The 26,544-nt window shown below is 41.9% G+C and overlaps 1 long non-coding RNA gene across 4 annotated transcripts in view; it reads right to left on the reverse strand.

Moving 5' to 3' along the window:
• LOC310845425 overlaps nt 1-26,329 on the reverse strand; it is a 32,593-nt gene extending 6,264 nt beyond the window's left edge. The window contains exons 1-5 of one of the 4 annotated variants that reach the window (XR_014564701.1): nt 26,196-26,329; nt 17,059-17,154; nt 13,955-14,086; nt 12,748-12,879; nt 7,035-7,181 (exon numbers count right to left, since the gene is read on the reverse strand). This is a non-coding gene — a long non-coding RNA (uncharacterized lncRNA). Of the gene's footprint in view, nt 1-7,034; nt 7,182-12,747; nt 12,883-13,954; nt 14,087-17,058; nt 17,155-26,195 lie in introns of all 4 variants that reach the window. The other 3 variants (XR_014564702.1, XR_014564704.1, XR_014564703.1) reach the window with 3 other exon arrangements.
• Nucleotides 26,330-26,544: the final 215 nt, after the last annotated feature.

Raw genomic sequence — 26,544 nt, forward strand, 5'->3', positions numbered from 1 at the left:
ACTCACTTTCTAGTCAAAAGTGCCCCCAGCAGAGTTTAAAACAAAAAATATGTGCAGCATTTGCAAATCACGGGAAATATACGTTGTTAAACTTTGAAATGTCCCAATAGGAAGCACTCACAAACGTGCTCCCCTAACTTTAACTGGATGCACCCTTCCATTGCCTGCTAGTGCAAGTAGCTTATATCCTCTTAGCACACACACCCCATAATTGTATTTCATAAATAAATAGCAGATTATCATTTCCACCACGTTCTTATGAACTGCTTCCTATTCAGCAATTTTCATATTGCTGACAAATAACCATCCATCTTATTTTTGAGTGGCCAAATGCCTTTGGCCTGCCCTAACATTTGTCAGTTGACATGCTTTCTAAATGTCTAGTCAATCATTTCTCAGTTAATGTATCTCTATTCTGAAATAATTTATCAAGCAGATCAATGGTGGCAAGTCACTGTGTACCCCGACAATGGGGTGTTCTGTAGATTGTTGTTTGTTCCAATAAAGTACAAAAGAGATGGTTTTCCAGGGGAGAGCAGCAGGGTAAAGGTAAAACCACTCACACCTGTGCTTTCTAGGCATGGGACAAGCAGAAATGTCGATGAGCCCTAAGCTGAAGTCATTTTAACTTGAATGGGATGGTGTGGGCTATCAGTGGATGGGTCCTATTCTCTTGTACTATTTGGCAATGGATGGAGATGGTACCTTAATAAAGGACCTTATCTGGGCCTGGCACACAGCTAGCACCCACACGGACATGCCTTTAGAACATTTGTCATTGGGCAGGCTGGTGAAAGGTGGTCTCCTGGTGCTCAGGGTTCTTTATTGGTCCAATCTACTTAGGAGGTAAGATCAAAGGTTAGTGATGCTGTAAAAGGGAAATGGTTGTAAGGAGTCAAACGGTATTAATATGCTCAGCATGTCAACCTGTATCCTGTGTTAGCTGTTCTTTATTTTGTAACTGATGGAATCTCAATGAAAAGAAAAAAGGAGAAAGGGAGGGAGGAAGGGAGGAAGGAAGGAAGGAAGGAAGGAAGGAAGGAAGGAAGGAAGGAAACTATGGGGAAAGCATAGCTTTAACTGCTAGTGAAACACACATCCCACCATTGTATCCCGAGGTCTGATTCAGAAATGATAGATTATTAGCTGCATAACAGGATCTCGATGCCTATATATATATATATATATATATATGCTTTCGTAGATTTTCACGGGTACAGGAATGCAGGTTTTGGTGTCCTCGGGTGTCTTCCCGTGTAAAAGTTGGGGTGTCTAGGCGACGTTTCGACGAGGTCTCACTCGTCATCTTCAGGCTGGTGCTTTCGGCTTCTTGTTACTGGAACAGAGCGGGATCTCAATGTTTGAGTTCCTATAAATACTGTAGAGGGGGTGTGGTGTCTAGCCTCCAATGTTCTGGGCAGAGAGGAAGTTCCCAGGCTAGTGTGCCTTTTCTTCTTTTGTTCCTTAATTACTTGAGAGATACCTTGAGTGATTTCTTGAGTGATATCCTGAGTACCACTTAGGTGGGTCATATATATATATATATATATAAAATCTACGAAAGCATATATATATATATATATATATATATATATATTATATATATATAAACACACACACAGCCTGGCAAGGTATCTAGGTCCCAGCATGATCTTGATGATGAAATACAAAAACCTGCCAAGTTAAATATCAATCTATAATAATTATTTTTTAACACTCTCAATTCCCAGTAAGGTAATACAAGTGATATTCCAACTGCAAACACAATATCTATAAACATAAGTCTGTTTGTAAATCACAGGGTGTTTTATCCTTTCAAATTACTCTGCTGAGTGACAGTAGCTATTTAAACCTGGCTAGAGGGGATTTTCCCCACCTCACCTCAGAAGGAACGTCGGGTGGGCAGTGTGCTACTTTGTACACTGTGAAGTTCCCAAGGTACTGGTTAGTTTCTTTCCTGGGGGAAAAAATACATATGTATCTTGCTACTGATCATGAAGGAGGAAGTGCTTAACTTCACTATACAAGGGACTACTGGTCTCTATCAACTCATGTCCGCACCCACGTGTAGGGATGAGAGAATTTGTCCATTTTAGTTTCTCCCTGTTGCTCGTTTTTTTCAGTCTTAAGTTCAGTTCTCCACATTTCCACAAAATTTTACTTTTTACATCCTCATGAAAATTTATCAGTGAATTTCTCCTAATGTACACATCTGTATACAATTCCCCTAATATACAGAAGAATCTGCCCAGTTATTAAGCTCCCTCAATAGGTCCTTCTACCTTCTGCCTGATGAACTGAGGCAGATGATGAGCAGCAATCTAATCTTTTCAAGCATAATAATGATGATGATGATGATGATGAATTTCTACCCTGCCCATCCCCAGTCACTCTAAAGCTACTCTGGGGTGGCTCCAATCTGACAGCAAGCCATGTGAAGGCCTTGGCATTTCCTCAGGCTATAAAAGACAGATTCCTTTAATCTTGTATCACTTTGGTCCTTTCCCCCAACCCTCCAGGACAGATTTGGGGGTGCAAAAGCAGCTGTAGAGGGAAGGGAGGATTAGTGAAAAATCACCTCTCTTGCTCTGCTGTTAAGACTCTAAGGTTGCTCCCTCTAGAGAAGCCTAGTTAGTAGGATCCAAACCTATGACTGTTTTGACTCCCCAAGGTCTGAGGAAAAACCTAAAACTAAACCTATACCCCTGTGGGGTCTGAAATATATTCACTATTCAGAAGAACATTAATCTTGTAGTTACACCAATCATTGTTTAAAACAACAACAACCAAATACTCACAATTCTGGTGGAAATAGAAATTGTGTCAACTATTAACTTTTCTCAGTGCCACTCAGTGAATGTTTGCTATTACTTTTGTCTCATTTCTTTGTCTCTCCTTCATGGATTGGTCATATGGGGATGAAATCTCAACAATATGGTAGCCAATTCAATCCGTTTGCATAATGTTATCACTGGCAGAATGTGATGGCAATGTTTCTTGGATCACATGATAAAAAATAAAATAATAAAAAATAAAATAATGCTTATTCTACATAACACACCCTTTAACTGCTCTAACCAGTGACATTCTTCTATTTTAGCAACTTTTTATTGTGTGTAAGTTCCATTAGAGATGAAATTATGGCTATTATTCTTTACAAAAAAAGGAATCATTTCATGCTTGCTTTAAGCTGCCTCAGAGATATCACTATTCTATATTGCCACTGCAGAATTGCCTATACGTCTGTCTACCCACTGTGACCAATATTTCTGAAAACCTCATTTTTGTGTGTGTGTGTGATCACATTATTTTCTGCTTTGACATTTTCTGCTCCCCTTATCTGGATCAGTGTTTTCATGTCAAAATAAATCTTACAATTAAAGCACACAGCTGGAATGCAGGACAATTGTGTCACCAACAATGAGGGTGACAATGTATAATTTACGCTCTGAGTTTTACACAAGGAAACAAATTGACACTGTGGTAATACCGAAGTGCATAAATGAGTTTCATAATTTTTTTCCCATCAGATCCAACCATTATTATAGCCTTTGCCTCTTTTCCTCACTATTTTCCTCCAGATGAAGTTAAATACAGTTCCCCTTCTTTCATGCACTTGCTGTGAGCAGATTTTTCTTTTTCATTATCGCATTTGGCATTCAAAGTTATTCATTGGAGAACTAATCTTAAATCCATTGAAGCTGGTGGACTTGTGTTGGGGAATAGATTGTATCCTGTGGCTTCTTTTTGAATTATTCAGCTCGCCTAAGATCTTGGCTTGCTGAGCCCTTGACAAACTGGAACATTGGTCTTCTGCTGCAGCCTCAGAAGGATGATAACTGAATGCTTGGAACTTCTGGAAGATCTAAAGCAGGGAGATCAGCAAGCCAGCAGAAGTGACTGGAGAGCAAGTAGAGTGATAGTCAATGACCAACGCCACCGAGTGCAACTGGTGGGCACCAAAGGTGTGTGTGTGTGTGTGTGTGTGTGTGTGTGTAAGTCAGCATCTAGTGACCACCAGCGGACTGCTTGATGTCATTGGCCTACTTAGGAAACTGCTGCCCACTCTGCAGCCATTTACCTGGACACTGCCAACACTATCAATCCTGTCTCAACCACCACACAGAGCTGCTGGTGAAGGTGTGCATCCTGCCATTGAGTTGCCTCTCTCTGGTGGCTATTGTACCTTCTTTAAAAGTGAGGAACATGTCCAAGATGACTGGCCAGCTTTTACAAGGTGTGACCGGAAAGTACGGTGAATGGTCACAGAAATCAGACAGCGAGAAATATTTGAAAATAGATACCTTACAGGCCTTCAAAGTAGGCCCCCTCTGATACAATGCACCACTGACAACGTTTGTAGAATTGTTGGAAACTTCCAGAGAAGTTCTTTTTTCATACAGCTTTCAGTTCCCTCATCACAGCAGCTTGGACATGTGAAATGTTGGAAAATCTGTGCCCTTTCAGTGCAGGTTTCAGAAAAAAATCCAGTGGGGCTAGAGATCGGGAGAATATGGAGGGTGGGACAACTCAGTAACCTCAGTAGTGATTTCACATGGAATATGCAATTCTTCCGATGATCCTGCATCAATAACTCATGAATTCTATATTTGCCACTGTTCTGCTCGTCAATGGTCTGCTAGACCAAAGGTCATCTTCTATGGTTTGCCGCCCTTCACGGAAACACATAAATCACTCATACACTGTCTTTCAAGTTACAGCTTCATCTCCGTACGCAATTGTAAGCATTTTGTGGGTTACCTATGCTGATTGTATGTTCAAATATTTCTTGCTATCCAATTTATGTGACCATTCACTGAACTTTCTGGTCACACCTTGTAAGTGCCAGAGGCAATCCTGAGTCTCTGTTGAGTGTAATGGTATGATGCGCACATTTTCAAGCACTTGTTTATCTGGGTGTGATTGCATGTTGCACGTCACATGGGGCTGCCATTTTAGGCAACAGCTCTGTATTAACTTGCCTACTGTCCTTCTGTAATATCTAGTCCCCTGTGTCTTTCTCTACTCTCACTCCACATCATGGACTGCCACTGGGACCAGAGCACGCCAGGCACTACTGTCTTCCACTGCCTCCCACAGTTTGGTCAAACTCATGTTGGTAGCTTCGACAGCATCTTAAAAAGCCAGACCTAGACAGCATCTTAAAAAGCAGAGACATCACCTTGCCAACAAAGGTCCGTATAGTTAAAGCTATGGTTTTCCCAGTAGTGATGGTATGGAAGTGAGAGCTGGACCATAAAGAAGGCTGATCGCCGAAGAATTGATGCTTTTGAATTATGGTGCTGGAGGAGACTCTTGAGAGTCCCATGGACTGCAAGAAGATCAAACCTAGCCATTCGTAAGGAAATCAGCCAGGAGTGCTCACTGGAAGGACAGATCATGAAGCTGAGGCTCCAATACTTTGGCCACCTCATGAGAAGAGAAGACTCCCTGGAAAAGACCCTGATGTTGGGAAAAATGGAGGGCACAAGGAGAAGGGGACGACAGAGGACGAGATGGTTGGACAGTGTTCTCGAAGCTACCAGCATGAGTTTGACCAAATTGCAGGAGGCAGTGGAAGACAGGAGTGCCTGGCATGCTCTGGTCCATGGGGTCATGAAGAGTCGGACACAACTAAACGACTAAACAACAACAACAACAAATAAACAATATTATGCCATAAGACATATATTTATAACTTACTATATTCTGTATAAACTCTTTCCAAATTTTAATATATTTGTCCAAACAATGCCAGCATCTATAAGCAGTCTGTTCGTATTTTGCGAGTGCTGTCATGTCATCAATCCATTGATTAAAGGGGATCATATCTTTATTCTTCCAAATCATCAATACCAGTCTTTTGGTCACCATTAGGACATGTATAATCCACTTTTGTTGTCCAGTTGTCAACTTCCATACAATAGGTATATAATTCAGAAGATTGTTTTCCTCTGAAAAATTTTGGTTCCCCATTCTTCATATGCACACCTACAAAATGCTCATTTAAATACACCCTAGCTAAAGAAGCAAGGCGAACCTTTTCTGTAATGGTTTTCAGCAACTAGGCTTTGCAACATGAACATTCATGTCAGGATTATCATCTTAATCATTCATCCATATGCATGTTATGAAAAGTGACTGCCAGTTCATCAGAGGATTGCCCCAAGGGTTAAGCTGAGAGAAGAACCCCCTTGATGCACCACACATCTATCTATTACCCTTTCGTTTCACACCCTTAAGCACCGAGTGAACTTTTGATGTGTTGCCAAGCCCGCTTTGGTTTCTAAATAGGTAAGAGAGGCATTTTGTTTTTCTGCGCTTTTTAACCTGTCTCACAGGTAAACTTGTATGTTGTATATTTGGTTTTCTGAGTTAGCAGTCATGCAGATATCTTTATCTGCATAGCTCTGTTCTGACAAGGGCCGAGCCAAAAGAGTGATGCATTTTGGTCAATAGCTCCCCTTCCTTGGTTGATTTTTCAGTTTGGTTCTAAAAGTGACCTGCATGTTGACCTGTTGAAAGTGGTGGTGTTAATGATCCAGAAAGAATTGTTCACTATCAACGAGCCTTGTTTGCTCTTCAAGGAGCCATAAGGTAGCCAATGATGGTTTGTTTTGCAGCCTTGTGGCATCATCAAAATCACCACATGGTCCCTGATTGGCAGGGATAATGTAATGAAGAAAAATAAGCCCTACCAAATGGGGTAAAAAAGAGCACCAGAACAGCAGAAGGCTGGATGAATTATTGCTGTGAACTGGCCATGAAAAAAAGGCGAATATTCTGAGAGGCAGAAATTCAAGAGGCCCAAACTACATCTTTGCTGCACCATGGCAACCATGGGAGAGGCTGGAGAACGTGAGCATGGAAACCCCTAACTAAATGCGCAGAGGTTAGTGTCATACCTGTTGCTGTACCTACTTTGTCTAAAAAATGTTTCACCCTCGGTGTATAGTGTGGTCAGAGCTTGCGAGTCCTCCTGGCTTGTGGCTTTTGAAGACATTTTTCTCCAGGCCACGAATGGAGTTCCTTACCAGAAGAAACATGACAGCAGGCCTTGAGGATCTATGAGCCTCAGATATGGCAGAGGCTTGCTGGGGCTAAGGGGATCAGAGAGTGCTGTTCTGTGCAATGTGCTCCAATGTTGAACTGGATGATGTTATTGTGGATGCAGCAGACATCTTGAAAGAAAGGAAGGATTAAATGAATTACAGAGCTCTCATGCAAACACAACATCTCTAGCTACTAGAGACCAGCTTTCAGTACTAAATATATGTTGGAAAGGAATCAAAAGATTTGCTTGTTTCCATTAGAAAGCAATATTTCAATGTGATGTTTTCAGATCAGAAGCCACATGGCTGCAAAGATGGACCATTTCCAGTATAGAGAGGATGTAAACAAATGGCAGATGATTAAAAAGAAAATAAATTCGACTTTCTACAAAGTGTTTAAAGGAGCAAATTATCGGGCAAAGAGTATATTCATCAGACCATTTATTTATTTATTAAAAAGCCTTATTCCTGAAAATTAGACTTCTTTTTTTACTAACGTCTCAAAAGACAATGGAATGAAAGCTTAATTCAAGGTATAACACAGACAGACACTAGCAACCTCAAAATGGCATTACATCTGTCCTAAACTGATAACAACCAGGATGCTCAGAATAAAGGCAGGGATTGGGCTTTAATCTCCCACACTGTGTTCCAGAAAAGCAAGCAAACATTATTTGAAATCTGTGTCTGTTGAAAGGGTTTCCTCCTCGAAATGAACAACAGGTAACAACATATATTGGAAAAGGGCAAAAATTAAAGCCATGGAGGCAGAGGAAGGAAAGGAACAACAAGGGGTGCGTGTGACAAAATGGACATAACATTGGTACTAATATATGTTTATAGAATTTATTTCCTAGGGAGGTCTGTTTCTCCCTCTAGTTCCGATGATCAGGTTGAATGGTGTTGCTTATGAAGCCAGAACAGCACCACTCATACCCAAGAAACAGACATCAGTGGACTTGGGGAAACAGCAAAGTTTATTGAAGAATGGCAAAAATGGGGGAACCCTTGCCGGGGGGGGGGGGCAAGACCACTAAAAGAGCTCAGTGTGGATGAAGCATGCTCAGTGGGCATAGAATGCTGACTCAAGAGTGAAAATGGAAAAACACGGAGAGGGAATGGAATGGAATCCTGAGGATAAACTCCAGACAGCAGCATATTGTTGCAGATCCTACATATCAATGAAAGCCACCATGGCATAATGGTTAGAGTGTTGGACTAGGAACTGGGAGACTAGGGTTTGAATCCCCACTCATCCATGAAGCTCACTGGTCATCTTGGGCTAGTCACCATCTCTTAGCCTAGCCTAGCTCACAGGGTTATTGTGAGGATGAAATGGGGAGGATAAATATGGTATATATATATATGGAATAAACCAGTGTTTTTTTCTAAACAAAAATGTTTAGGGGTACTCTCATTTTCCTACACATATTGAAATACTGCCCCTCAATGAGGCCATACTTAGATTCACAAAATGTTTAGAGGTATGCGTAGCCAGAGGAAAAAAATCACTGGAATAAACAAATAAATATCAGAGCCATTCTCCCATGGCTTTTAGGAGACTGACAAAACCTCTCTTGGTTCCAAAGGCTCCTGAAGGAGATAGTTGAGGTCTGACCCAGCTGATGATAATGGACAGAGGTTAGGGCCAAACTACATGCTCTGAAATTAAGGCAATGCTTGTCTGTTACAAAGAAGCCATTTGCAAGGGCAAAACAGGAGATGGCAGATGCTGTACCTATTGTCCAAGCCTCTCACTGCCTGCAGCTTTAGTCTTGCGCTGCGCTCTCCCCTCCAGCAATGTTCCCAACATGTGCTACTGGTGGAAGACCAAAGGAGAAGGCACTGCTGTGTAGAAATTCTAATGTAGTCATACTCATTGATGTCAGTGGTTTACTATGGATAAAAGTAGACTATCACACTGTATGTTATTGTACAGCTGTACTATACTTTGTAGGGGGTTTCTACTAGACCAGTGGTGGGGAATGTGTGGCTCTCCAAAAATTGTTGGACTACAACTCCCATGTTGGTGGAGGCTGGTTGGAGTTGGAGCCCAACAACATCTGACTCTCCACTGCTGTACGAAACTCATATTGCCAGGTTACACTAGTGCCACATCTGTGAACCTTGGAAGTGTATCAGCAACTTATGGAAGGCAGAGTAGACTGCCAGAGCAAAGTGCTAATGTGTGGCCTGAGAACCTGGACTTTCCTTACAGTTCCAAAGCTTGGTTGTTTCTTTATGTTTACTCTAGGCTCTCCACTAAACGTCAAAGGCAACAGGATCCAGCTGGAGTTAAGTCTGTGCAATGCCTTGAAGGAAGCAAAAGCTTGCAATCTGTGGACTAAAATTAGCATTCACTAGGCAGACCAGAACCATATAAATGTATATGTATGCTATAAGATAGTAAAGAAAAGAGAACGCAGGAAGATTAAAAAAAACTACATCCACAGCAAAGTTCATTTATGGTTAATTTTTCTTTTGAGTTCATATTGGTAGTGGAAGGAGGGAAATCTGGGTCAGGGAGTTCCACTCACTTGCAAAGAGAAGCAGCAGCCACTCTGTATAAAGGACTATAGCATTTTTAAAGAAAAAATTTGATACAAAGATATTGAAGCCAAGGATATAAAATCTAGTATAGATAAATGTATTATTTGGTATAAGTCAAAGTTTTATAGGGGAGGCGGGTGGCGCTGTGGGTTAAACCACAGAGCCTAGGACTTGCCGATCAGAAGGTCGGCAGTTTGAATCCCCGCGATGGGGTGAGCTCCTGTTCCTCGGTCCCTGCTCCTGCCAACCTAGCAGTTTGAAAGCACGTCAAGTGCAAGTAGATCAATAGGTAGCGCTCCGGCGCGGAGGTAAACAGCGTTTCTGTGCACTGCTCTGGTTTGCCAGAAGCGGCTTAGTCATGCTGGCCACATGACCTGGAAGCTGTACGCAGGCTCCCTCGGCCAATAAAGTGAGATGAGCTCCGCAACCCCAGAGTTGCTCACGACTGCACCTAGTGGTCAGGGGTCCCTTTACTTTTACCAAAGTTTTATAACAACAAACTTACATTTTATTCACCACAAAATCCTTTCTTTATTGTTTGCACATCCCATTTTTCCTCCAGCGAGAACAAAATAAACACCTAAACATGGTTCTCTTTCCAAATGTTTAGGCCATGTGCCTATTACCTTACCTATTTTGTTAGCCACTCTGAGCATATCTTTGGGCAGAAAAAGTGGCCTGTACATTTTGACATAATTGATGGCCTACGACTATCCTATGAATACACAGTAAAGTCTTACAATGTCATTTTGCTTTATGGCTCATTGGGAATAATTAATTATTGCCATTTACAGGTGCAACATTATTTTACCTTGTGAGAAGCAAGTCTCTTAAAACATGTCAGGTATACATATTCTAATCAGAGTTGCAATGTTCAACTGAACGACCATTTAGATTCGTCCATTAAAACAATTTTTAATTGACTAAGATGTTGCTCTGGTTATTCAGACAGCAGCGATATATATATATATATATATATATATATATATATATATATATGCTTTCGTAGATTTTCACGGGTACAGGAATGCAGGTTTTGGTGTCCTCGGGTGTCTTCCCGTGTAAAAGTTGGGGTGTCTAGGCGACGTTTCGACGAGGTCTCACTCGTCATCTTCAGGCTGGTGCTTTCGGCTTCTTGTTACTGGAACAGAGCGGGATCTCAATGTTTGAGTTCCTATAAATACTGTAGAGGGGGTGTGGTGTCTAGCCTCCAATGTTCTGGGCAGAGAGGAAGTTCCCAGGCTAGTGTGCCTTTTCTTCTTTTGTTCCTTAATTACTTGAGAGATACCTTGAGTGATTTCTTGAGTGATATCCTGAGTACCACTTAGGTGGGTCATTAGGTGTGGATTAGTTGCTAAAGTCTTTGTGTCTTGACCTCTTGAACTTTGTGAAGAGTTTTCCTGAGAAGATGGCTGTATTGCACTTAGTTGTGCTTTGGCTTGGCTTCGTGTATGGGGGCGAGCTGTGGTTTTGTGGCTTGTGTCAGCCAGATCTGTGTAGGGATTGCAGGGGGGTGCAGCATCCGGAGGTGCCACCATGGATTGGCTACTGGATGGTGTCAGTAATTCATCTGTGGAGAGGGTCTGGGTTTGGGTCTGGTGTGGTTGATTGGTGTTGGCGTTCTGTGTGCCTCTGGATCTGGTGTCAGTTTTTGTGGAGAGGGCTAATTTCCAGATGTCTGGCAAGCGGGATGTGTCGTCACGCTTGTTCATGTTGTGAGGGTGTTTCTCTATCTCGATGGCTTCCATGATTATTCTCTTGTGGTGATGTTCCGTGTTAAAGAGCAATTTGGAATCTGCAAAATTAATTTCGTGTCCTGTTTCTTTCATGTGTTGGAAAAGAGAGGAAGTTTTTTCTTCTTTTTTGACGGCATTCTTGTGTTCTGCGATACGTGCATTTATTCGTCTGTTTGTTTGTCCAATGTACGTGGCTGGGCAGACTTTGCAGGGTATTTCATAGATCCCTTGGTTTTCCAACTGGATTTGGAAACCCCAAGGATAAAATCCAGTTGGAAAACCAAGGGATCTATGAAATACCCTGCAAAGTCTGCCCAGCCACGTACATTGGACAAACAAACAGACGAATAAATGCACGTATCGCAGAACACAAGAATGCCGTCAAAAAAGAAGAAAAAACTTCCTCTCTTTTCCAACACATGAAAGAAACAGGACACGAAATTAATTTTGCAGATTCCAAATTGCTCTTTAACACGGAACATCACCACAAGAGAATAATCATGGAAGCCATCGAGATAGAGAAACACCCTCACAACATGAACAAGCGTGACGACACATCCCGCTTGCCAGACATCTGGAAATTAGCCCTCTCCACAAAAACTGACACCAGATCCAGAGGCACACAGAACGCCAACACCAATCAACCACACCAGACCCAAACCCAGACCCTCTCCACAGATGAATTACTGACACCATCCAGTAGCCAATCCATGGTGGCACCTCCGGATGCTGCACCCCCCTGCAATCCCTACACAGATCTGGCTGACACAAGCCACAAAACCACAGCTCGCCCCCATACACGAAGCCAAGCCAAAGCACAACTAAGTGCAATACAGCCATCTTCTCAGGAAAACTCTTCACAAAGTTCAAGAGGTCAAGACACAAAGACTTTAGCAACTAATCCACACCTAATGACCCACCTAAGTGGTACTCAGGATATCACTCAAGAAATCACTCAAGGTATCTCTCAAGTAATTAAGGAACAAAAGAAGAAAAGGCACACTAGCCTGGGAACTTCCTCTCTGCCCAGAACATTGGAGGCTAGACACCACACCCCCTCTACAGTATTTATAGGAACTCAAACCTTGAGATCCCGCTCTGTTCCAGTAACAAGAAGCCGAAAGCACCAGCCTGAAGATGACGAGTGAGACCTCGTCGAAACGTCGCCTAGACACCCCAACTTTTACACGGGAAGACACCCGAGGACACCAAAACCTGCATATATATATATATATATATGCTTCTAAAAACTGAAGGTGGCAAGCACCATTGTAAAAGAGGTGCCCTCCATTTTCTCATACACATGACTTCCTCCTCTAAGGCGCAAATAATGTATGGTTCTTACTTCAGAAATATTGTTTACCCAATATGCACATTTGTGCATATTTCATTACTCGACTAAAACTCACATGATTAATCGATCAAAATTTATGTCAACGGGTTGCAGTCTTAATTGAATGGACATTATGTTATTCCTAAGTTGTTTGGTTTTTCTTTGGAATTCTGCATCCCTTCCTCTCTCTCTCTCCCTCCATCAATATCTGCTTTGAAAACAGAAGATCAGCCTTCCCCATCAGTCTTTCCCAGCCTGGTACCCTTCAGAAACTTTGGACTACAGTGCCCATGTGTGCCAACCACTATGACCAATGGTTAAGGATTATGGGATCCAGCAACAACTGATGGTTCACCAGCTCCCCCTCTCCCACTTTAAAATAATCTCATGTAATAAACATTTGGAAAGATCCCTGCCTCGGGCTTTGGTGAGAGACTGTCACTTCAGAGCATGCAATGTTGTGCATAGATGGGTCAGTCTTGTGAATGGGGCAATCCCCACCACTGCATCAAATATATGTTCTAATCCAGGGATGTCCAACAGGTCGATCACAATCTACTGGTAGATCCCCATGAGGTTTTGGTAGATCGTGGTCGATCTCTGGCTCCCTTTCCTTGGTGTCACTAAAACTGACTCCTGCCCCACCCCATCACCCTGCCCTCCATTGTTGTATGATCTATGGAAGGGAAGACGGAGCTTTCTCTGTGCTGCTGTTTTGATCCATAGTGATCTTTTTGTGAGTGATTTTACCCCTTTGCCCCTTGCCTTTACCCCCCCCATGAAACTTTCTCCTCCCCCAAAAAAGCTGTACAACTTTGAGCTGCCCCCCCAAATGGGGCTTTTCTCCTCCGTAAAACAAGCTCTACAACTTTGAGCTGAACCCCCCCAAAATGGGGGTAGATCACTGCCAGTTTTTAATTCTGAAAGTAGATTTCAGTCTCTTGAGAGTTGGCCACCCCTGTTCTAATCTGTTCTAAATCCAAATCTTCATCTCTTGGTTAAAATTGCCATCATCTCACATAGTCAGGCAGAGAGATTGTACCAGCAAGTCTCTCCCCCCACGCTCTCAGACATACCAATGCGCATTCACAAAGAGACAGATGGCATTTTCCTTTTCCCTCCCTCTTGCACTATAAAAAGGTTTCAGCGGTCAGGGAGAGGTCTTGGGTTAAATGTGTTGTGGGCTGACTAAAAAAAAGAAAAAAGACCGTGGGTAGTGCATTTCAGGGGGAGAGGAGTGCTTAACTGCCTCCTGCAATATTCATTTCATTTTGATACAATACCTTGGGAAGGTTCTGATTTCTCCATTTCTTTCATGAATGGGTCATCCGTCTCTCCAGTTGCTGCTTCATTCACAAAGATCCTTATGCAATATTGATGTCGCACTCCATAAAGGCAGGAGGGAACTTTCTTTCCTGCAAATGGCAAAAACCTTACCGTAATGTCCAGGGATGTCTGAAGCATATTTCCAAATATGCCAAAGAGGTTCACTATGTGTAACAAACAAGAAATGCTGCATTGCAGCATATTTTCTCATTATTCAACAACACCGAAAGGGGAAAGGAGACTATGATCTTGCCTTTGCTTAGCCTTGGCTCTGGGTTGGGACTCTTTGCTCTGAAGAGAACATCTAGAGCATCATCCAACATAATGTGCAGGGTTTCAAAGTCCCACATGAAGACCTGCACCCAATGGGAGGGTGAGGTTGGTTAGGAATGAAAGAATGGGTCAGACTGCCATGTTCCTCCATGTTACTCCACACACACACACACACACACACACACACACATTAATTTTGCCCCTCAGTGCTAAGGTCTGATTATGAGTCTGCACATGTTGAAGATGCCAGTGAAAGATGAAGCAGATGGTGGGCAGAGATGAGGGAGAAACTCATACAGTTTGCATTTTAATCAGAGTCAGTCTAACTCACACACCCCAACCAACACATGAACACAGCTTATATTTTGAAGATCACACCTCTCTGAATTTTTTTGTTGCAGTACCCCAACCAAGGAATTCGCACCCAAAAGCAAACATGCACATTAGGGGGAAAGCGTGTGCACAAATGATAATATAAGATGTGCAAAAATGTGACATAGTGAATTGAGCAGAATGGAAGGTGAGAGATGGAGGGTGCCAAATTTTAGACTTAAGCATGTTCCTTATATGAGGTCTTCTATCTTACAGGAATTTGGTAGAGTCCCTGAGGGCAACCATTGTGGTATTTGCATCACAGTGGAGCCTAGTGCATTGGAACAAATGGGGCATTCAGCCTGCCTTCATTCACCCCCCCTCCCCAATTTGCCTGCCTGTCTTCTTACAACTAGCCCTGCCTGGCAGCTTCTTTCTCCTTGTAGTTTCAATGTTGGCCTTGTAGGGAGGAGGAGGAGAACAAAGCTTGAATTACCGGTAACTGACTCTGCCTGCCATTGGCTCTGGCTCCACTCACTGTTGACCTGTTTGCCACTGTTGACCTGTCTATCAGTTCTAATGGGCACCAGCCACCACTGTGGCATCACATACATCTCGACCATATTTATTTCCTGCAGCTTAGCTCTGCTTCAGAACTACATGATCCTTGCACAGACCCTCTCCCTGTGCGTGAGCATCTCATTACAATTTCCACATAGGCATGCACTGTATGCCAGTTTTAAAAATGGATGGAAGCGTTCCTCTGGGGCCAGTAGTGAGAGATGTTCCTTTTAGAACATTAGCTACTCTGTATGGCTAAAGTTAATGAGCCACTTTATGTCAGGCTCCCAAAGCCATTTATGCATGTAGCCTTTCAATTAGCTTTGTTGATGAATCAATTAATACAGTTCAAGCCTTTTAGAATATTGTGAGTGTGAAAGCAGGGTTTTATTCTTTAGTCACCAGGAAAACGTAGCATTGCAACTTTACAAACTGCTCTGAGTAGAACTAAGCCAAGGGTATTCAATTATTCACAATTGCTGAAAGCTGTCTTTCCTTCCTCCCTTTCCTTACTTAGTGGTCAATCTGAAATGTTCACCAGAGCTACTGTGCATTGTGGAAATAATAATAATAATAATAATAATAATAATAATAATAATAATACCTAAAGGAGCATCCCCACCCCCATCGTTCTACCTGGACACTGAGGTCCGGTGCCGAGGGTCTTCTGGCAGTTCCCTCCCTGCAAGAAGCAAAGCTACAGGGAACCAGGCAGAGGGCCTTCTCGGTAGTGGCACCTGCCCTGTGAAACGCCCTCCCACCAGATGTCAAAGGGAACAACAACTACCAGACTTTTAGAAGACATCTGAAGGCAGCCCTGTTTAGGGAAGCTTTTAATGTTTGATGGACTACTGTATTTTAATATTTTGTTGGAAGCCACCCAGAGTGGCTGGGGAAACCCAGCCAGATGGGCGGGGTATAAATAGATGATTGTTGTTGTTGTTGTAATACATCACCCATCTGACTGTGTTGCCCCAGCCACTCTGGACCGCTTCCAGCATATACAGAAACATAATAAAACATCAATCATTAAAAACTTTGCTATACAGGGCTGTCTTCAGATGCCTTCTAAAGGCTGCATAGTTACTTATCTCCTTGACATATGATGGGAGGGTGTTCCACAGGGTGGGCATGATTACTGAGAAGGCACTCTTCCTGGTTCCCTATAACCTCACTTCTCTCAGTGTATGACAAAATGATGTATGACAAAAAACAAAGAATGTCATTTGCCGTCAATCAGTCCATGTGATGTGCTAAAGCTCACTAATATACCACAATGTTTCCTGTGTGTAAAGCGGCAGCAGACCATGTACTTCATTTTACCTTATTTGGTTGCATAAGCCCCTGTGAATACATTGCCTGCCCTAAATAGTGCTGCCCCAAACCCCCACACATCTCCTGTATTTTTTTTAACCACAGTTTTTTACTGCTTTTTTGTAATTGTGTAAATGTTGCATCCTGTATGTTTTAATAATTTTTAAAAAACACACAACAACAAGAAAAACAACAATGCATACCCCTCAATTAATGAGAAAAGAAATTGCATTCAAAAATTATCAAACAAACACATTTAAGGTTTGGAAGAATTGGCAAGAATGCCTTTCCCCAACTGGCTCACCATTATTCCCACTTGGTCATAAATTGACTACAATCAACTATCAACTTTGTCACATATTGGCAGCTAAGTTACTTAAAGCACAGGCTAATGGATTTCTGATTAATTTGAGTCCATTGCATCACAAAGGCAAAGAACTGGTCTCTATTATTTACAGACTGGTCCCTTCATGGGCCTTAAATCTTCTTGGGAGAGGAATCTCAGGGGAAATCACTATGTGGTCAGCTAAGCCTGACAAATCTGTTTCATCACATGTGAGATAATTTTCCCTCAGAATTCTGCATAGATGGCATCGTATACCTGGGCAGATGTCTCATGTCACATCACAGTCAGAACAGAATTGCTAATGGGGTTGTGGGCTCTGGGGGACATTTTTCCATCGTTCTGGTCTCAAGTCTATCAAAAAATATATGAAATAATTAAATGACCTGTTTAGGCTTCTCTGCAACCACCTCACAACAATAAAGGAAGCTCAAACTCTCCCAACCCTAAATAAATTATAAAGGACATGGGCAGGGGAAAAAATGAAGCCTCTTTCGCAGGGGAAGAAAACTTTTGAGAAACTGGAGGAGAGATTTCAATATGGCACTAATCATAATGTACTTGATATAGAATATCACAGAGGGTGGAAACTCTCTTGCACTACCATGAGAAGGGTTATCCTTAATGATGTGCCAAAAACATTTGAATGAAAATCATTTTAAATAGGAACATGCTTTAATTCAGCAATCGGTTCTCATCCCACTAGGCTTTTTGGAGATTGATGGAGAGCTGCAGATATAATTTTAAAAGGGCTGCTTTCTGTTAAAAAAAAAAGAAGTGATGTTGGAATGTCAGAGTAATTATTCAGCCTAAAATAACAGGGTGACATAGTCTTCATAAATTACTTAGCTCACCTGCAATAGCAGGCTGCCAAAGTTCTAATTCTCACTACTTAAGTGCTTCAGAATATTTTTTGCTTCTGTCCTCCGGAGACAGTTGTAGATGGATTTTACCTTTGAGGAAGGTCATATGTCTATTAGAAAACAGAACTCTGTGCTTTTATTTTTTATTTTTAAGGGTACATCTCGCTTTTCTTTTGTACCCTTCCCCTGCTACTAGATCAAGTCTCTCCTTGCCAAAACACCATGGCAAGTGTAAACTTCCTGTCCCTTGAAACAGTTTGCCATGCGTCCGGAGCAAACCGCAGAAGAGTTGTTGCTGAAAGAACCGACAATCCAAAGTGACAACTTGCACTTGCCTGCAGGAACTCAATCATGTTAGGGTGTTTTTAACATGGAGGCTAATGTGTGCTGCCATTGGACTGTATGTAATAAGCAGAGATTAGAGGATGCAGGAATGTCCTTGAGGCAGCAACTGAATTGGCCTCTTTGCAGAATGCCATGCAGGGTAAAATGTCGGCAGCTGAAGTAACAGGCCTCCTCTGTATCAGCACTCTGCCAAGAAAGTGAGGCTGGCAATAGGTGACTTAGATCCAGATGTTCTTTGAGGTGCAGATGTGCATCTGGATGGACATTCAAATGCAATCTGTGATCCCACAAATAAATACAAATGTATTTATTTTAAGAATGTCTACATTGCCCAATGTGGTTCACAAATCTACTTGCCTACCTACTTGGTGTCAGGCTTTGGGGAATCGGCTCCTCCCCCGTGGTCATAAATGAGCAGATCAAATGAAAGGAATTCTTACCAGTTAGTTTCTTTAATAAACACAGCAAAGGACAAAATAAAGTGTCCACCCAGAATGGCAGTGCTTCCAATTAAGCTTACACCCACTCCGTCCTTATTAATCTACTCACTCCTACATTTTTTAATCTGAGCTTGTACCCTCTGTGCTTTCTGTTCTGAAATTTTCTGAGCTCTTTGTGACCTTGGGGAGATCGGAGGAATGCTCTCCAGTGACTATGAGTCTGTTAACCCTCTCTCTTCCAGTGTCACTTCTCCTAGCTGTTCCCCATCCAATATTTCCCAGATTCTGCCTCCTGAACTATGCCCCTCTGCAAACCACTGTTCCAAATCTATACTGTCCTCCAGCTCCTGGGAGGATTCAGGACCAGGAGCAGGAGCAGGGGGAGGGGTGGCTCCCACCATTCCTCCTCAGTGCAGTCCTCCTCAGCACAGTCCCTGACACTTGGACTGTGCACAGTAAATTCATATGCAAAGGATATAGAATGGGCTGCATGCAGTAATTCAAGTATGCAAAGGGATTTTTCCAGTGATTCTATCTGTTGCAGTCCCTCATAGCCACTGAAAAGACACTCAGAAGGGTCAGCGGAACCTCTGGAGAAGGAATCAATGCCATACAGAGAGACACAATAAATAGGAAATCAGCCATTCCCCTGATAGATGAGCATAGGACTCAGGATGAGAAATAGCATGCTAATTATCCTTTCCCATCCCTAGCAACTGACCCAGCTCTGAATGAAAGCATCTTACACAATGCCTGGAAACTCACCCAGAATACACCCAGAGGAGAGTATTTCAGATTGAAGAATGAAACTCAAATGTAGCACAATGTAAAGGTTGTATCCAACTGTGTCCATCTGCTGGCAGAAGGCTCTTTGATCCAGGAGAAGTTTGCATGAGTGGAAGAGTGGGTAGGTGATTCTCAGTCATTCCCCACTCCTCCCACACCCTGTCTCTCAAATCTCAAATTAAGAGTAGGGAAGCATTTCTCTTAAGCAGCCAATGCACTCATCTCCTGTACTCTGCCAGTACAAAGTAACACAAATATCCCATAGGATGGGAAAGTTCGTACCACCCACCCTTTATTGGAAGGGAGCGGAAATAATTGGGTGTATAGGCCTCCACGTGGAAAGCTTGTTGCCACACAATGCATTTTCAATGGGATGGAGTCACATTCTATAACACATGCTACAATGGTGCAGAGGTGCAAACATAAGAAACACTGTCCTCCTTGAAAGCTGTATTGTTGTGGAGTAAGGCCTCTTGTAGCATAACAAAAAACCATCAATGCTAAAGCCCCTCCAAACATTTCTTCAAAATTCTACCTTGAAAATTTTGATAAGAAATGTTATCCAAATGTTCTATGGATGCTTAAAATAACGTTTGTAAAACGAAAACAGAAAACAGAAAACAAGCCTTTCTCATGGGAATTATAAGGATAGAACTCCCAAAACTCTATAGAAATTTATTCATCTATGCGACCACAGAGACAAGAATGTTACTTGCCCAAACATGGAAAGAAGAAGTCGTCCCAGCAAAGGAAGAATGGATACAAAAAATTATGGAATATGCAGAAATGGCAAAACTTACCAGAAGCATAAGAAATCAAGATAACAAACTTTTTATAAAAGAATGGAAATGCTTTATTGAATATTTACAGACAAATTGCAAAAAACACTGGCAGGATTGTTGTAATAACCTGCAGTTACATGAGAGTATATATTTAAAGAAGATAAATAAATGAGTAAGTTAAGTTAATTTGGAGATGCAGAAGATATTCAAAATTAATTTAAGGAACCGCAGAAAGAGGGGGAAGGAAGTCTAAGTTTTAAAATGTCAAAATGACTGTAAAATCAATGAAATGTATGTATCTGAAAAGTATAAATAAAATTAGGGGGGGGGGGGACACACAAATGTCCTACGGATGTCAGAATAGTGGGTAGATAATTGATATATTCTACATCAGTACTTTGCTATAGCAGTCAACACTGAAAGGAACCTGAAGAATCATAATGGAGCCAACAGATAGTATTGAACAGTCCCCAACATTTAGCAGCCAACATCTGACAGTATCTGATAACTGACAGACAGCAGCAGTCAGTATTCAACAATATCTCCTATGTAGTGTTCAACCATTTGACACTACTTGATAGCTGACACAGACAGTAGCTATTAGAATTTGACAGTATCTGATGCGTATCTTGAGAGGTTTCTGATATGCTTCTTTTATTGTGTCTTTAAGAAACATGAAGATGATATTGTATACCCTGCTCTCATTGGACCTTTCTTCCAAGTAAGTGCCCTTAAGGTCATGTGCATGTTGTCATCAGTTTTGAAAGCCCAGGGGATGACCAAAACAAGAAATAGCTTATACCCAAGTTGTGAGTGCTCTGCACTATAACAATTCAAAAGGTGAATTATTTGATGCATGCACGTTGTGTAAATCAAGGAAATGCTTTATTCTCAATTTGTGCAACTTATTTTGTTATTTTTACTATTTTGCTGATAGGCATGTGGAAAGGGAACATGGACTTATACAAGGCGGTGAAGCCCTGCCTTCAGGCCACAGGAAATTTTATTCATCAATTCAAATGAGATTTGAGATTCAGCAAGTGCTGTCCCTACACTTTCATGGATATCTTCACAGATCTTCAAAAATCTGAATATTTAAAAAGCAATAAACAAGCACAAACACCTGGGATTCTTAGGGAATGGGATTTTGTGGCAAGTAGCAAGCTTGGAGAATTGGGTGCCAGACATGCAGCCCTGAGTATATTGCTCATGCAGCTACTAGATTTTCATGAGCAAAGCTAAGCCTGTGCCAATACGTTTCACTTTTAGACCATTTATGAGGGAGGAGGGGCAAAATGAAATTACCATTGCTATTGTGGAGGAAATTTCAGGGGGTGCACAGATTTCACATTTACCTTAAGTCTCCATAACATTATGATGTAACTAAATTTTGTGTGTCTGCATTCTTGTCTGAATTTTTAAAACAATTCTTCTGCTGTATTCTGCAGCCTTCCTGGCTGCCAGCATTTCCCGCAAGCATTTGAGAGGGCCACAAAGTGTAGACAGCCCAGGAGGCTGCCTGTGGAGGAGCCTAAGAGCAACACATTTTTTAAAAAATAAAAAAGGTAAAAGGAATTCCTTTCAATTTGGTTTTAACTTCTGTCACCAGATATAAGGCACTCCACAGACAGCCTCCAGGGCTGTCTGCACTTTGAGGTCCTCTCCTCTCAGGGGCTTTCAGGAAGCTATGAGGTCTAGAAGGCAGCCATATTTTAAGCAGGGACACATGCAAACACAATTGATGGCTACCTCATAATGCCTCGAAGCTTTAAGGTAATCCAGCTTTAAAAACAAAGCCCCCCTCCCATCTTTCACTGAATAAGGAAGATAATAACTGCATCTTTTGCAGGGGGGAGAGGGAAGACACTAAGCAGAAAGATGCACCATAAGTGAGAGTTCTGCCTGAAACCAAATATGAAGCACCACCTTTTAAGAATGCATTAACTTTTCATTTTGAATACAGGTTTTGGAAGTGTGTCAAGCAAGAGTTTTCATGAACTGAAAATGCTACAAAGAGGTGATAGTGGTGCAGACAAGGATACCTTGTTGGAGTGACATATTCTTGAATCTGATTTATATTGTGGCATGTACAACCTGCTTAAAAGACAAGGTGTGCTTTTACAGGAGAAACACCATTTAGTTTGGGTGACCAGGGGAATCAGAACCATGCTTATTACAGACAACATATTACAGTATGCTCCCCAGAATCAGCTGTATCAACTCAGAGCTAAACAATGTTACATTTAGCAGATAAGAAATGACAGGCCCATGACAAGCCCCACCCTCCACAATCCTGTCCTTATCCATTTCCCATCGTCTGCCCAAGCCATTTATAGGCAGGAAATGTGAGTCAACTGAATTATGAAGCTCTTGTCTCTCATTCCCTTGTGGACTGAGATTGCCAAGTCTAATGCAATGGCTTATGGGGTTCTTTCTTTCTTTCTTTCTTTCTTTCTTTCTTTCTTTGAAAGAAATCCCACCTAACCATACAAGAAGATCACTAATTAAGAGGGAAAGTGCAATAGGAAAGCCACTGAAAATAGTCCTAGTATTTTATGGGTTCCTGGTGTTCCTCAGAAATGTTTTGTGCTTCTGGATGAGAAGATTAGTAAGAAAAAATGCTGTGCCTTGCCTACTCATCGGGACATTTTTGTCATCAGCTTGGGACCAGGATACCTAAAATACTGCCTCACCCCTTAAACATTCAACCAAACCCTGCACTTTGCAGCATAAGGCCTCTTGCAGATACTATCTCACCAAGTGGTATCTTCCATGAAAAATTTGACCTTTCATGTGGCGGCATACATATGTATGCTGCTTTTCCATAGTTCAATCCATGCTGAAGGCGGCTTACAACATGAAAAAGTACATAATTACAGCCTAATGAAAGTAGTCATATGCAATAAGTAAAGCATCAAAAAATACACAAACCGAACAATTTCCACATAAATCATAATAGGATCTAAACTAAAGATACAAAAAAGTATATGTTTAATGTTTAATGCTGTATCATGTTTTTAATATTCAGTTGGGAGCCACCCAGAGTGGCTGGGGAAACCCAGCCAGATGGGCGGGTATAAATTATTATTATTATTATTAGTAGTAGTAGTATTATTATTATTATTATTATTATTATTATTATTATTATTATTATTATTACAATAACAGCAACAACCTCCCCAAAAACCCTATCCCCTGTAAGCAATACCCCAACACAAGAGTCAGTTCAGCAGCCTCAGCTTCTGTAGCTGGAGTCAGTCAGGGCCCCACCCTCCCAGGCCATGTGGGAAAAGGCCTGCAAGGCAGAGAACATGTCTTCTAGATTTCACAGTCAAGATTGTGACACCTGCCTTTGGAACTTACCGCATATCAGTCAGTTGCTGTTTCTGTTGTCTTTGCAACACCCATTGATGACCTTACTTTTTCAACAAGCCTTTTAACTGCAGGTTTCTTTATCCCACTCTGCATGTATCGGATTTGACTTTTTAAAAAAGGAATCACTTTGTTTTAGAAATTAAATCGCTTTATACAGTTGTACCTCGGGTTAAGAACTTAATTCGTTCTGGAGGTCCCTTCTTAACCTGAAACTGTTATTAACCTGAGGTACCACTTTAGCTAGTGTGGCCTCCTGCTGCCACCGCATGATTTCTGTTCTCATCCTGAAGCAAAGTTCTTAACCTGAGGTACTATTTCTGTGTTAGTGGAGTCTGTAACCTGAAACATCTGTAACCTGAAGCATATGTAACCCGAGGTACCACTGTATACCGTATTGCCCCGAATATAAGCTGCACCTAAATATAAGCTGCACCTTTAAAATTTGGGGGGGGGGGGAGAGAGAGAAAAGACAATACCCGAATATAAGCCACTCCCTTGAAATTCCACAGGCACTCACACCCGTTCCGTTTTACCGTATATCTGTTGCAGCAGCGATATTGTAAAAGCCCATTTTTGTAAGGTCACAAATTTAAGCCACACTTTAACCTTTCATGGTCAGAATTGAGGGGGGGGGGTGAGGCTTATATTCAGGCCAATACGGTATGTTTTTGTTGTTATATCATCTTGCAATTCTTGAGGGGAAGTCATTTGTAATTTGCAATAAATTAATAAAGGAGGACAAGCTTCGTGCCAGCTTGCCATGCCAATTCTTATCTTCCCCAATGTACAATTGTTGAGAGCATACTTTTAGTCCACCTGTGGTCCCAGGAAGGCCCACTCAACAATGTATGGCAATGTGCCCTGAAGCATCTCCCAGAACCCACATTTCTGTGATGGATGCACAGGAGCTCCTTGGCCAACGTCAATATGAGAGGTGTTCCCTGAAAGCCAAGGTTTGACAGCCACTGCCCCATGCCAAATCCAAAGGATTGGTGAATGGAAATGCCCCATGTATCAAGGTTTAGATCTTAAAAACACATTCTTTCCTCATCAGTCAGGAGATTTCATAGAATCATAGAATCATAAATTGTCGAGTTGGAAGGGATCCCGAGGGTCATCTTGTCCAACCGGCTGCAATGCAGGTATCTCAGCTACAGCATCCATGACAGATTGCTACCCAACCTCTGCTTACTAACCTCCAAGAAAGAAGAGTCCACAACTCCTGAGGGAGTCTGTTCCACTGCCAAACAGCTCTTGTTGTCAGAAAGTTCTTCTCGATGCTCATTCGGAATCTACTTTATTGTAAGTCAAAGCCCTACCCTCCAGAACAAAAGAAAACAAGCTTGTTCCCTCCTCCCTGTGACAGCCCTTGATATATTTGAAGATGGCTATCATATCTCTTCTCAGTCTCCTCCTTTCCAGGCTAAACATATCCAGTTCCTTCAACTGTTCCTCATAAGGCTTGGTTTAGAATTTTAATTTAGAATTTTAGTCCTTGGTTTCCAGCAGAGCAGTGGGGAGTCGGAAAACAAAATCAAAAGGCACCCGGCCCTTGATTTGTGTAACACACCATAGTGACCAAGAAAGAAAGAAACAATGAGAATAGACAGCAACCAAGGCCACCAAATCAACATGCAAGGCAGGGAGCTGCCTCACATTTACAAGATATATAGGCAGTCTTCCAAAGTGACTTCTCTGTGTAATAAAAACTAATGGCAGTCACAAACTATTGAACAGGGTAACTGATAAGAATTACCTTTGACTTTATTTGTATTGTTACTGGCCGAGGCGTTTCTATAAAGCCATGTGCCTGCCATAAGATAGACAATGAGTCAAGTCCATTTCCAATTAAACTACTGATGGGTGTGCCCCAGAGCCTGCAAATATACAATGCAAATAAATTGCCCAAGACACTGTTCTCTGTCCAGCTAAGCACACAACAAACACAGTTGGTGACCTCTCAGGCCATTAGTGATTCACTTGCAGTCCTCCTATGGAAGGATAGGTGCAATGAAGACTCTCAGCTAATAGTGAGCTTTAGTTCTCATAGCTAGTATAGGCAATCATGGGTAGGGGTACGGGCCAGTCAGATGGGAGACTGCTTGGGAACTAGGGATCATCGAGGGATTTGTCCCTAGCAAATTCTCATACAAAACTGGTGCGATTCACACCTCCTAGATGTGGATGGATCAGAATGCAGTTACCTTTCAGATAACATTTGGTGGTTCCCTCATTGCAAGAAGTGAACCAGGCATAGGGCCTTCGTAGCTGTGCCCACGCTGTGGAATGTCCTCCCATCAGATGTCAAGGAGATGAGTAATTATATAACCTTTAGGAGACATCTGAAACATAGCTGTCAACGTTTTCCCTTTTTAAAGGGAAATCCCCTTATTCTGAATAGGATTCCTTGCAAGAAAAGGGAAAAGTCGACAGCTATGATCTGAAGGCAGTCCTGTATAGGGAAGCTTTTTAAGGTTTAATGTTTTACTATGTTTTTATATATGCTGGAAACTGCCCAGAGTGGCTGGGGCAACCCAATCAGATGAGCAGGGTATTGACAACAACAACAACATCATCATCAACAACAACATCATCATCATCATCATCACCACCACCACCACCATCATCATGTTTTCTTATATTCTGTTGGAAGCCACCCGGAATGGGGCAGGGTACAAAATTATCATCATCATCATCATCTTAGCCCAAGCTACAGATCCAGTGACATTTGTGAGTCTTCACATGCAGTTACAAAGGCAAGTTTTCCATGCAACTATTGTGTTAATACACTTAACCTTACTTACGGTGATATGTTTGATGCTTCTGATCAAAACATAGAAAACACTTTAACTTCTTGAAAAATGTAACTTAGCAGAATTCTCTGAGGACCAAACAGCTCAATCCTTTTCTGTGAAAACCTCCATAAGTAAGGTACACAAATATTACCTAGGCAACCACATCTCTACCCACCCGTGTGTGAGGTCACAAAAGGCTAATGAAACAAGCATATGAAACTGTCTCACCCTGAGTCAAAATACTGGTCCATCTGATTCAATATTGCCTACTTTGGAAGCAGCTCTCAAAGGTTTCAGGCAGAGATCTACCCCAGTCCTGCAATCAGATCTTCTTTAACTGCAAATATTAAGGATTGGA

Source organism: Podarcis gaigeae (assembly GCF_964106915.1).
Source record: "Podarcis gaigeae genome assembly, chromosome: 5".
NCBI classification, from domain to species: Eukaryota; Metazoa; Chordata; class Lepidosauria; order Squamata; family Lacertidae; genus Podarcis; species Podarcis gaigeae.